Here is a 14,249-nt window from a genome sequence, read left to right on the forward strand (position 1 = left end):
GGGTGACTATAGGTATTGTATCATTGTTGAAAATAGAAATATAGTATGAAAAGTAGATTTGCCATTTTGATGATGGATTTCTGTTATGTACATGTTAAATCTTAAGATGCCTGTGGTGTAGCCTATAAAGCTCAAGAATTGTTTGAATAGTTACAGCTATGGATCTTTGTAAAATGGTTTGGTCTTAAGATGAGATTTTGATCATTGCCATTGTATAGATACTAATGTAAGTTATGTGTTGATGAAATTGAATGAGAAGAAAATAGTGAGGAAAAAAAGTTCCCAATGCAAATAGGCCGTACAAAAGAATGGAGCCCTAAAACACCAAGGAGAAAATAATCCTATATACAGGTAATCAAAGCCTAATATGCTAAGTGTCTAATCGACCCAGTTGGCTGTTCAACCAATCAAAGTGTAATCCTAATGTATTAAAAAGCCAGGGCTGTCACAATAGAAACAACCAGATGGACGACGGAACATAGGCTGCGTGGGGCAACCAGGCCGGTGTAGGGGGCAGTTGAGGGTGACCAGGCCGGCAGAGGGACAGGCAGTAAGGGGCGACCAGATTGGTGGGCGGGGGTGGGGGGCAGTTGGAGGTGAACAGGCCGGCAGGTGGGGCAGTTAGATGCAATCAGGCTGGCATACAGAGGTGGTTAGGGTGATCAAGCTGGTGGGAGGGGGGCAGTTAGGGGCGATCAGGCAGTCAAGCAGGTGAGCGGTTAGGAGCCAGTCCAGATTGTGAGAGGGATGTCTGACTGTCGGTGATGGAGCCTAAACCGGCAGTGGGACATAACCCGAGTGATCTCTGATTGGAGAGGGTGCAGGCTGGGCTGAGGGGACGTGCCCCCCTCCCTGAGTCCCTCCTTGGCCCCAGCCGTGCACCTGTGGGGTCTCTCGGCCTGGCCTGCACCCTCTCTCAATCTGGGACCCCTCGGAGGATGTGATCTCATAGGCAAGGCCGAGGGACCCCCCTGGTGCATGAATTTGCACAATGGGCCTCTAGTTTTTAATAAGAAAGAAGCATGTTGTCAGCATTGAATATATACAAGTCAGGTGACTTAAAATGATGCTTTTTTTTTACATTTTTATTGAGGTGAAATCATCTATCTCCTATATCTATAAAAAGCCAGCAACTGCAATGCCATAATGACCGGAATGACTGGTTGCTCTGATGCCTCCTGTGGCCCCTCCCCTAGCCGGCCCTGCCCCTGTTCGGCCTCTCCCACCCTGATCGAGAGCAGGGCACCCAGACAACCAACTTCCCTGGTCCTCCCCCGCCAGCTCTGCCCCTAATTGGCCCTCCTCCCTTCCCCTACTCAGATCAGGGGCAGGGCTGGCTGGCCAACCATCATGTCCCTTCCCCCAGACCTCTGGCCCCTGATTGAACCCCCCACCCCATTCAGAGGCAGGGCTAGCTGGCCCACAGCCCCTCCCCACCCCAACTGGGGTGGGGCCTGCCACCCACGCCCACAGCCCCTCCTCCTAGCCGGCCTAGTCCTGATCAGGCCCCAATCAGGGCAGGTCGGCTGGACAACCTTCAGCTATCTCCTTCTCCTGACAGGCCCAGCCCTGATCCGCCCTGATAGGAGCCCGGCTGGCTGGACTCCCCCCATGCACCAATTCATGCACTGGGCCTCTAATACGACATAAAAGTAATAATTTTAAAATACACAATTAACTGGTGTGTAGTGCATGTAAAGTATTCTGTAACTTCTATCTCATCTAGTTCCAGAGATTTTTACCACCCCAAATAAAACTCTATACCCATTGTGCATCTACTTTTACCTAGTCCCCTCTTGCCCCAGCCTCTTGTACCCATCAACCTGCTTTCTGTTTCTATAGTTTTACTTATTCTAGATATTTCATATAAATGGAATCATACCTCTTGTCTGTCTGGCTTCTGTCACTTCACATAATGTTTTTGAGGTTCATTTATCTTGTAGCATGTCATTGTATGGACATATGCCATGCTTTATTTACTGGTATTCATTCCTCAGTTGGTAGACACTTGGTTTGTTTCCAACTTTTGGCTATTGTGAACAATGCTGCTATGAACATTCATGTACAAATATTTGAGTACCTGTTTTCTTTTTTTTCTTTATTGATTAAAGTAATACCTATGTGTTCTTATTCTTCCATTGTTCCCCTACCCCCGCTCATGCTCTCACCCTCCCTAGTGTTTGTCCATTGGTTATGCTTATAAGCATGCATACAAGTCCTTTGGTTGACCTCGTCCCCCTTGCCTCCCCTGCCTTCCCTCTGAGGTTTGACAGTCTGATCAATGCTTCTCTGTCTCTGGATCTGTTTTTGTTCATCAGTTTACCTGGAGAGCATCAGACTAAGCAAAATAAGTCAGTTTGAATACCTGTTTTTAATCTTTTGAGTACATAACCTAGGAGTGGAATGCTGTGGGTCACATAGTAACTCTGTGTTTAACTTGTTGAGGCACTGTCAAATTGTTTTCTATAGTGGATGCACCATTTTACATTTTCATCAGCAATGTACAAGAATTCATATTTGTCCACATTCTTGCCAACATTTGTTATATTCTGAATGTGTGTGTGTTTTAATTTTAGCAATTCTATATCTTTTGATAGAGATTATTGGTAATATTGTCATCTTAACAGTATTAAGCCTTTCAGTTCATGACCACTGGAGGCCTTTCCATTTATTTAGGTACTAGGAGCTCGTTTGCAGGAAGATTCCTGCAAGCGGCCACTGGGGCCACGCGCATCCGCCATTTCCGCCTGTCCCGCCCCGCACACGCCACTGCCCTGTTGCTCCTGCTTTCCCTCTAGCAGCCACCTTGCTTTTCACTTTTCCTCCCTCTTGCTTCTAAACCAGGGGTCCTCAAACTTTTTAAAGTGGGGGCCAGATCACGGTCCCTCAGAGAGCTGGAGGGCCGGACTATATAAACTACTAATTCCTACTGTAACACCTCGGCTGCACTCACTGCCCAAAAAACCTGGCAGGCCGGATCAGACTCCTCTGCGGGCCGCATGTGGCCCGCGGGCCGTAGTTTGAAGACCCCTGTTCTAAACTCTCTTCAGTCTTCACTCCTCCCTCGGAGTATGCAAATTAACCACCATCTTTGTTGGGTTAATTTGCATACTTGCTCTGATTGGCTGTGGGCGCAGTGAAGGTACGGTCAATTAGCATTTTTCTCTTTTATTAGTGTAGATATTTTAGTTTTTCTCATTACTGCTTAATAGTTCTCAGTGTACAAGTCTTGCATTTCCTTAGTTAAGTTTATCCCTAGATATTTAGTATTCTTTTGAATTATGTTGTAAACATAAATTTTCCCCCCTTTTAGGTTTTTTATTAATTAAATTTATTGGGGTGACATTGGTTAATATGACCATATAGGTTTCAGGTGTGGGTTTCCATGTCAGAAGATCTGTATATTGCATGAGTGCCGGCCACCTAAAGTCAAATCTTCTCCTGTTATCAAATAAAAAATTTTTCTTAATTTCATTTTTGAAATTTTTGTTGCTGGTGTATAGAACTAATTTTTGTGTTAAGACCTTTTAGTCTGCAACCTGTTAAAAAATTTTATAGCTCTATTTTGTGTGTGTGTGTTCTTTGGGGTTTGAGGTCACGTCCTTTATGAAGAGAGAAAGTATTACTTCCTTTTATTTTTTTTTCTTGCCTAATTGCTCCGACTCACACTTTTGCTATTTTTACTACATAATAGCTGTAGTAAAAGCAGGCATCCTTAGCTTATTCTTTATTTTAGAACAAAGCTTTGATTTTTTTCACCATATGTTACCTATGAATTTTTCAAAAATATTCTTTAGTATGTTGAAAAAGTTCCCTTCTGTATTAGTCTCCTGGGGCTGCCATAACAAAGTCCTACAAACTGAGAAACTTAAAACAACCAAAATTTATTCACTCACAGTCAGAGGCTAGAAGTGTGAAATCAAGGAGCCAGCTGAGTCACACTTTCTTGGAGACTGGATAGAATCCTGCCTTGCCTCTTCCTTGCTTCTGGCAGCTGTGATACTCCAATTCCTGCCTTTAGGCTCTCCCTGTGTGTCTCTGTCTTATACCAGTCATTGAGTTAAGAACTCATCTTACTCCAGTATGACCTCATGTTAGCTTAACTAATTATATCGCAGTGGCCCTGTTTCCACCATAAATCAACTTCTAGTTTGTTGAGTATTTTTTGTTATGAAAGGGTGTTGAATTCTGTTAAATGATTTTTCTGTGTCAACTGAAATGATCATGTGATTTTTTTTTTCTTTCATTTTTTCTTTTTCTTTTTCTTCTTTTTTTTAATATATTTTATTGATTTTTTTTTACAGAGAGGAAGGGAGAGGCATAGAGAGAGTTAGAAACATCGATGAGAGAGAGTCATCGATCAGCTGCCTCTTGTACACCCCCTACTGGGGATATGCCCGCAACCAAGGTACATGCCCTTGACCGGAATCAAACCAGGGACCTTTCAGTCTGCAGACCGATGCTCTACCACTGAGCCAAACCGGTTTCGGCTCATCATTTTTTTCTTATGTTGAACCACACTAGCATTCCTGAGATAAATACCGCTTAATCATGGAATGTAATCCTGTTAATATGCTATTGGATCCAGTTTGTTAGTATTTTGTTGAAGATTTTTGCATCTATATTCATATGGGATATTGCTCTCTAGTTTCTTTTTGGTGTCTGTCTTTTGGGCCATAGTATCAGGGTAGTATCTCATAGAAAGTTTGGAAGAGTTTCTTCCTTTAGAGTAGTATTTTAATGAGAGTTTTCTCTGGTTCTAAACGTGTGCTAACTTCAGAATCTATTGAGGTATACCTATGTTAGAGACTTTCTAAATTTTTTTCATTTTATAGTTTTTCAATTTGGGGCCTTTTGTCACTGTATCTGCTGCTAATAATATTTTGCTTTTCCAACTTGTAATTTCTAATCTGCTGTAAATCAAGAAAACATGGTAGAATTAGCTTAAATTGTGCATTTGATTAGATTAAATGGAATCTGCAAAAACTATAAATGAAATAATATTTTAGTGCAAGGGCTTTGTGACATCTTTTTGGTTATTTTTTTACCTTTTTGTTTCCCTTCTCCCCCACCCCCACCCCCAGTTATGTTAGATGAAGTGATCGGATGACCAAGTTCCAGATACGTGAGGAATTTTTTTCACCGCTATTTGCCAAAATTTGTATTTGCATGTAAATATAGTTAATCTGGAATGCCCTCACTATTGCAAATGAATTATAAAGAAAGCAATATAAAGCTTTCAAGTTATATTTCTTATAAAACTGAGTTAGGGCAAATGCCAATGATGTTCTTTAAATATAGTTCTAAAAATTGTGTGTTGCTCCAACACACCAATGATGAAATAATTGAGGTGATGTAGATGAATGAATCTTGGTGTTATCACTAAAGTAAATATATATTTTCTTAAAGAAATAAAGCCTATTAATCTAAACTTTAATCATTTCCATTTGGTGTTTTGAAGAATTGGCTATATTCTCTCATTTTTATGTTCACTCCTTTGCACTTGGCAAAACTTGAGCATTGGTTAAACTAACTCCCTGCGTATTCTGTGGTTGGACCAAAAGTGGATCATGGTTGTAGAAAAGCAAACTGTGTATTTCACTTTAAATATATGACCACAAATCTGAAATAATCATTCCATAATTCCCTAGCCAATTTATTATCTTGCTTTTGTAAAGGATTATTTTTTTAATAACCATTTTTCTCTTAAATTTTGAAGAGTTTTGAACTTTCAGAAATGTTGTAAGAACAACATGATTAAGTGCCTATATATACCTTTCACCTAGATTCACTATTTACTTGTTGCCATATTTCTTCAACTTTTTTTCTTCTCAGTTTAAATTAAATTATGTAATATTCTGTGTATATTCAAATTCCCCCATTGACCTAATAATCTCCCTTAAAAACTTTCATTCTTTCAGTTTAGGATCCAGTCAAGGATCATTAATTACATTACTTGTTGTCTCTCTTTGGTTTTCTATAATTTAGAATAGTTTCCTAACTTTTGTTTGTGTTTTCATGATATACCTTTTAAAGATTTTAAGCCCCCTTTTCCCCCCTGAACATTTCTAAATTTATTTTCTAATTCCTAGTCAGACACTAGTTAAACATTTTTCTCTGGAATTCTACATAGGACTAATGTATCCTTAATTGCATCACAGGTCGCATTAGGAGACAAATGATATCATTTTATAAAGGACTTTTTATGTTGCTTTTGGAATTCTGGGCTGATAATAACTTTACCGATGTCATTCAGATATGTGGTAAAAGTTGATATCATTGACATCTGAATGTAATGATTCAAGTGACCTGTTTATTTTTGATTGAACAAAGAGGAATATTATATATTAGCCCTTAAAGCAGGGGTCTTCAAACTACAGCCCGCGGGCCACATGCGGCCCGCAGAGGAGTCTGATCCGGCCCGCCAGGTTTTTTGGGCAGTGAGCGCAGCCGAGGTGTTACAGTAGGAATTAGTAGTTCATATAGTCCGGCCCTCCAGCTCTCTGAGGGACCGTGATCTGGCCCCCACTTTAAAAAGTTTGAGGACCCCTGCCTTAAAGCATTGTTTAGATAGTGCCTATGTCTGGCAGGAATTCCATAAGGTTTTCTGGTATATTAATATTACCTTTTATGGTTTCTAGTAGCTTTTTGAAGTATGTTTTGTTAGCAAGAACGTTGCCTTCTTTTTCAATATTTGTTGTTATTGATAGTATTACAGATATATCTCCTATTTTATTCCCCATTTCCCCCCTCTTACTGGTCCCTATCCCCCACCAACCCCCAGGTCAAAGCATTGCCTTCTTGAAGTTGCTAGTCATTGGGTTTTAGCTAAAGCTTTAAAAACATTTTTTCCACTGAAACCGGTTTGGCTCAGTGGTAGAGCATCAGTCTGCGGACTGAAAGGTCCCGGGTTCGATTTTGGTCAAGGGCATGTACATTGGTTGCGGGCATATCCCCTGTAGGGGGTGTGCAAGAGGCAGCTGGTCGATGTTTCTCTCTCATCGACATTTCTAGCTCTCTATCTCTCTCCCTTCCTCCTCTCTGTAAAATATCAATAAAATATATTTTTTAAAAACACATTTTTTCCTTTATAACCTTTAGATCATAATCTCCATAAGAGAAGATACCCCTCGGTTCTAAAACAGTCTATAATTAAATTCTTACTTAATACATTTTTTTAAAAGGTGCTTCAAATTTTTTGAGAACCATGAGTCTTTGTTCTTGTGATATTAGTTACACATTAATAATATTTAAGTCTTTATATTCCAAACTAGAATTAACATTTGTGTTTTTTTTCCTACAAATACAAAGAATGCGTGATCATTGATTGCTAAAGATGAGAGAGAATAACAGCATTTATGCTACAGTAAGGTTTTTCAAATTTTATCTTTATATACCAACTGAATAATTTGGATTATGCTGAGCCACTAAGTTGTAATATAAGTATATGGATTTTGCATTATGTTGATAATGGATGATGAAAGTGATGTACAACATGCAAGATTCTCTATGGTTATGACAAGGAATCAAAAACTATTCTTAAGTAAGATCTGTCTTACATGCTTTGTTTCTTAAGTTAAATTGAAACCTGCTATATTGTAATTTTTGTGGTTGGCAACCAAATTATCACCCCAAGGTCACGAAGTCATGAAAATTTACTCCTGTGTTTCCTTCTAAGACCATGGTTGGCAAACTGTGGCTCGAGAGCCACATGCGGCTCTTTGGGCCCTTTAGTGTGGCTCTTCCACAAAATACCACGTGCGGGCACACACATACAGTGAAATTGAAACTTCATGACTTCACAGAAGTCAGTTTTCGGCTCTCAAAAGAAATTTCAATCGTTGTACTGTTGATATTTGGCGCTGTTGACTAATGAGTTTCCCGGCCACTGTTCTAAGAGTTAAATCAACAATTTAGGGATAGTTATACTTCATTCCTTTTACATTTTGGATTCCTATATCTTTTTCTTGCTTAATTATTCTAGCTAGAATTTCAGTACAGTGTTTATTTAGAAATGACAAGAGCAAGCATTCTTTTTTTTGTGGTTCTTCTGTTCTTTTACTTTATATTTTATTTATATTCATTCTAATTTTTCCTTTCGTTCTGCTAGCTTTGAGTTTAGTTTGCTCTTTTTTTTTTTTTTTCTATTTCCTTAAGGTTAACTTAACCTTCAAGTTGAAATTTTGAAATTTTTTTCTTCTATTTTAATGTATATATTTACAGCTACAGATTTCTTTCTCATCACTGTTTTTGCTGCATTCCTTAGATTTTTGTATCTTATATCTTCTTTTTTTTAATCAAAGTAATTTCTAATTTTATTTGTAGTTTCTTCTTTGATGATCTATAGGCTATTATATTTTAAGACTATGTTTAACCATAGCCGGTTTGTGCAGACCAAAGGTTCAAAGGGCATTTATCTTGGTTGCAGGCTCCTCCCTTGCCCAGGCCTTGGTTGGGACTCCTGCAGCAGGCAACCAATCTATGTGTTTCTCTCATATTGATGTTTCTCTTTGTCTTTCCCTGTCTCTTCCACTCTCCCTAAAAATCAATGGGAAAATGTCCTCCGGTGAGGATTGACCAAAAAAAAAAACAACGTTTAATTTCAACATATTTGTGAATTTTCTTTTTGTTACCTACTTCTAGTTTCATTTTTTGTTTTTATTTTTTGTGGTCAAAACATATTGGTATCGTTTCAAAACCTTTAAATTTATTATTGTTTTGTGACCTAACATCTAGTCTGTCCTAGAGAATATTCCTTGTATATTTGAGAGGTATGTTTAGTGTGTTGCTCCTGAGTGGGTGTGCAATGTTTATTTGGTTTAGTTGGTTTACTATATTATTAAGTTTTCTATTTTCTTGGTGATCTGTTTAATTGTTCTATTCATTATTGAAAGTATAGTATTAGAGTCTCTAACTTTTATAGTTGAATTATTTCTCCCTTCAATTTTGTCAATTTTTGCTTCATATATTTTGGGACTCACCCTATTAATCAAAGTTTTATGTCCTTGGGTGTCTCTTATAACAATTCTTGTCATAGTTTATCTTTTCTGAAATTAGGGTAGCCACCTAGTTATTTGGTTATTTGCATTGAATGTATTTTCCCATTCTTTTACATTCAACATATTTGTTTCATTGGTTTATAGAGAGTGTTTTGGGAGTTCATAAACTTGGATTATTTTGTTGTGTAACCCATTTTAAAAGTAATTTCTGAGAACTTAATTCTACCATTTCCCTATTTTATGTGTTAAACCTTTTGTTTCTCAATTCCTATAGTATTGCTTTCTTTCGTGATTTTTTTCTAATGTGACCTTCGATCCCCTTCTTGTTTCTCTTCTGTATATTTAAAAATTGTTTTCATAGTCATTATTCTGGGCATTAAAATTAACATCTTAACTTTATAGCGATCAGATTTTAATTTAAAAAAACTTTGTTTCAATAGTATATAAACTCTGCTTCTTTACAACTGTCTCCTACTCCTTTGTATTGCTATTGTCACAAATTACATTTTTATACATATATACCTATAACATAGATGCATAATTATTATTTTATGCATTTCTTTAAGTCATATAGGAACAACAGGAGATTTACAAATCAAAAATACAGTATTTATATACTTACCTGTGTAACATCTTTCATCTTTGTTATTTAGCTTTTGTATGACTTCAGGTTCCTGGAGGACCCCCACTAGCATTCCTTGTATGTGTCCACTAGTGATAAACTCCCTCAACTTTTATTTACTTAAGAATATCTTTAACTTTTCCTTCATTTTGAATGATAGTTTTGCCAGATACATAACTCATGGTTGATAGTTTTCCCTCTATTTTTCTGAAGAGAATTTTTATTGTGAATTCCTAGGATGTAATGACTCACTTCTCTCTCCTTCTCCCTCTCTCTCTCTCTTTTCATGTAGCTCTCTTTTGAGTTCATCCTGCTTGCAGTTTCAACTTCTTAGATGTGTAGATTTGTGGAATTTTTTTTTTTCAAAATTTAGGTTTTTCAGCCATTATTTCTTCACATATTTTCCTTTATATCAGGGAAAGCCTTTGTATGTATATGTTGTTATGCTTGATGGTGTCCCAGAAATCTCTTTGGTGCTATTCATTTTTCTTCATTATTTTTCTGGTTTTGCTCACTGGATAATCTCAAACAATTGTTAAGTTCATATATACATATATACATACATATACATATATATACATACATATACATACATATATATATATATATATATATATATAATTGATTTCAGAGAGGAAGGGAGAGGGAGAGAGAAATAGAAACATCAACGATGAGAGAGAATCATTGATCAAACTGCCTCTTGCACGTTCCCCACTGGGGATATAATTCCTGTGAATTTTTGAAACTGTTGATTTAAAGTCTTTAGTAAGCACAATAACTGTTTTCCTCATGGACAGGTTGTATTAATTACTTTTTGTCCTGGAATGTACCATCCTGTTTTGTTTCTTTACATGCCTTTTAATTTTTGTTGAAAATAACAATTTTCAGCTCTAACCGGTTTAGCTCAGTGGATAGAGCATTGGCCCACAGACTGAAGGGTCCTGGGTTCGTTCCAGTCAAGGGCATATATCTTGGTTGCAGGCTTGATCCTTAGCCCCTAGTGGGGCACATGCAGGAGGCAACCAGTCGATGTGTCTGTCGATGTGTCTGTCTCTCTTACATCGATGTTTCTCTCTGTGTGTCTCTCCCCTTCCCTTATACTCTCGCTAAAAGGTCAATGGAAAAATATTATATTCTTGGGTGAGGATAAATAATTAAATAAAAATAAGTGTAAGGGAAAAAAAAGAGAGAAAAATAACAGGTCTTACATATTATATTATAACATATCTGAAAATCAGATTGTTCCTCATCACCAGGGTTTGCTGTTGCTGTATATTGACTATGTTTGCTTGTTCTATGACTTTTCTAAATGATATATATTTTTAAGTATATTTTTATTTCAGAGAGGAATGGAGAGGGATAATAGAAACATCATTGATGACAGAGAATCATTGATCAGCTGCCTCTTGCATGCCCCCAACTGGGGATTGAGCCAGCAAACAGGGCATGCACCTTTGACCAGAATCAAATCTGGGACCCTTCAGTCTGCAGGCTGACACTCTATCCACTGAGCCAAACCAGCTAAGGCTCTAAACTATATTTTTAAAGCCTATATTTTCTTACGTTGTGTCCACTGAAGTCTGTATTCTGGAGCTTAAATGGTTAGCTAGTGTTTTGACAGTTCCCTTAAAATGCCTGAGCCATGGAAAGAAATTATTTCTAAGTCTTTGCAGATTAGCTCTGTGGAACTCTTTCAGCCCTTAAACCAAACCATTTATAACTGCCTAAACCTTCACCCTCAGCTTGGACATAGCCTAATGGCCAGCCAGAGGTGAATGTTTAGAATCTTGCCAGCCATTTTCTGAATATACATCCAGCCCTGAGCATGCATGTGGATTTCTCAACTCCCCAGTACTATATGTAGGAGTTTATAAAAACCCTATTCCCCTACTATCTATTTTTCCCAACATCTTCCCTCCTAGGCTTTTCAGTTTATTGCTGGTCCTAACTTTTGCTCCTTTCCCCACATTGATATAGCCAAATTTATGCCTTTGAATGCTTGAGAGAAGCTACTCCAACCCTGGGAACACTTCAGGTTGAGTAAAATATAGGCAAGCTCTTATGCTTTTCCTTCAAGGAGCTGCCAAACAGGTTGAAATCCACAACCACAATTCTTTTTTTTCCTTTTAATATATTTTTATTAATCTTAGGGAGAGAGGAAGGAAGAGGAATAGAGAGGTAGACACATCAACAAAAGAGAAACATCAATCAGCTGCCTCCTACATGGCCCCTATTGAGGACTGAGCCTGCAACTCAGGCGTGTGCCCTGATGGGAATTGAAGCGGTGACCTCTTAGTTCATGAGTCGACAGTCAACCTCTGAGCCACACTATACAGGCCAAAACAACAATTCTTTGACAATAAGATCTGTATTGCTCCCTCTGATACTTGCAGCCTGCACCCAGAGTTGCTAGTCTGGGGTGTGGTGGGATGGTAGGTGGGAAATTTAAGGCTTCTTTCTTCACCAAACCTTGTTCTGACCTTTTTTTTTTTTTTTTTTTTTTTTTTTTTTTTTACTAGATTCTAGGATTCTGCAAAAGTTGATTCTGACACTTTTTGTCAGCTAATTTGTGGCTTTTGTGAAGGAACCAAATCGTGAACTTGCTATTTTCATTTCTTTTGCTGATGCCATTCCCCTTGTATAATACATATTTAATTTATGGACTATCTATATACTTCTTTACCCTTTTTAATTTATTTTATGACATAATTATTTCAACCTGAAGGTATAGAGAAACAAAGGTGAAACCCTTGTATATGTTAGCAACTCAAAAGAACTCAGTACCATTTTAGAACATTGGCTATCAAGAATTCTGTGTGGTGCAATGGTTGGTTACCTACTAAAAGAAAAAGGATGATGCTACTTGGTTAAAAGTTACCATTTTAAATTTTCATATTTAATTCTGGAATGTATGGATAGATTTCTAATGCTTTTGTTATTTGTAGGCCCTGAATAGAACCTTTGGGATTTAAATGATTGAAGTCTAAATAAAAGTTGGATAATTTACATTTAGATAATTGAGTTAATGTTTTTGTTAATTTTTTTTCACATCTTTCAATTATTAGTGAATAGAAGGCAAGATTTTTGGCATAGATGATTAAGGACCTTATAATTTTCACTTAGCAAATAATACTAAAAGCTTATCACTATGTCAGGATATCTCAGCATCAGTACTATTGACATTTTGGGCTATTTAATTTTATTAGTGGGGCAGCCCATGATCTAATCTAGGTACATTGCATTTAGTGATCATGTGTTTTTCAACACCTTTAATTTGAGAGTTTCTAAACTTCTTTTGTCTTTCTTGACTTTAAGACTGTCATCATACTTTCGGCTATAAAGTCTTAGTCTCCATTGATGATTTTTTTTAAAATCTCTACTATTTTCTCTGTTTATTGGTTGGCATTTTACTGTATGGATGAACTTTTTTTCTACCTCAATTTGAGTTTGTCCCATATTTCCTCATTATTAGATTGGAATTACACATTTTGTTACAAATACTGCCAGTGATATTCTATCTTTAGAAGTGCATCATATTTGCTGAGATAGGATGTCAGTTTGTCTCGATATAGGTGATATTAATTTTGATCATTTGGTCATATCTGCCATATTTCTTTGTTGGAGTTAAACTATGGATTTAATAATTTACTATTTATTTATATGGAATGGTCTCATGTATTCTTATTATACTCAATGGGTTATAATCCATGCATGTCCTTTTAAGATCTGGCCCCATAATTCTTTAAGTACTTCTTTTCTGTCTGTCCTAAGATGAACCAGGCTTGGCTTATACTTTCCTGATCCAGCCTTGGAATCAGCCTTTTCTTCATAGAGCTCTGACTTGGGATATTATGCTATGAGTATTTGGATCATATCTAAATATTCTATTTTAGCTCGCCTATTCTGGCCTTGAACTGTCAGGGGAGAAAGGCTGCTTTGCTACTGCAAGGTGGGGATATTGAGTCTCCACTAACCTCTTCTGACACTGCATGGTGGGGAGGAGAGAAGGTCCACCTTACCTTGAAGGAGGGTGGAAATTTAGGCTATCTTCTCCCCCTTCTGACACTCCAAGGATTTTAAAGGGCACTTAGTTACTGTTGGGTAGAGGTGGAATTCTAGTTTCTTTACTTGGTCACCAGATATATATGTGAGGAGTGGTGGGATCAGGGCATTTGATTGGAGTTAGGGTGATTATAATAAAAAAAATGTTTGTTTTGATTGCTATGCTGTACCGTTTCTAATTAGTTCACTAAAAAGAGCAGGCTTTTATTGCTGTTGGCTTTCTGTGTGTTGTCTTATTTTTATATTTTGCCTGTGCTCATTGGTGTTTCTGGGTTGCAGGATCCTCTTTTGCCAGGTCAAGGATATATAAGAGGCAAAAAAGAAAACCCAGGGAACTCACTGTCATGTTGTTCCTCAAGATCCAGGGTCACTAGCCAGTATACCTTCATTTCTCCACCATTCAGAGGCTTTTGATGTTTGTTTTTTATATATTGGATTCAGGGGTTGTGTTTAGTGGAAGGATTAGGGAGAAATGTGTCTTTTCATTTGTGTGAAACTGAATATCCTAAATGGTTTAAAATAAAACGTCTACCGACAGTCCTTGGATTAGGTCAGACTCGATGTAT

General features: G+C 37.5%; 1 protein-coding gene across 3 annotated transcripts in view; it reads left to right on the plus strand.

Annotated features, from left to right (window-relative positions):
- Window positions 1–14,249, plus strand: part of ARHGAP5 (Rho GTPase activating protein 5) — an 82,446-nt gene that overhangs the window by 54,297 nt on the left and 13,900 nt on the right. The gene's annotated exons all lie outside the window — the stretch shown is intronic.

Source organism: Pipistrellus hanaki (assembly GCF_964339955.1).
Source record: "Pipistrellus hanaki genome assembly, chromosome: 1".
Classification (NCBI taxonomy): Eukaryota; Metazoa; Chordata; class Mammalia; order Chiroptera; family Vespertilionidae; genus Pipistrellus; species Pipistrellus hanaki.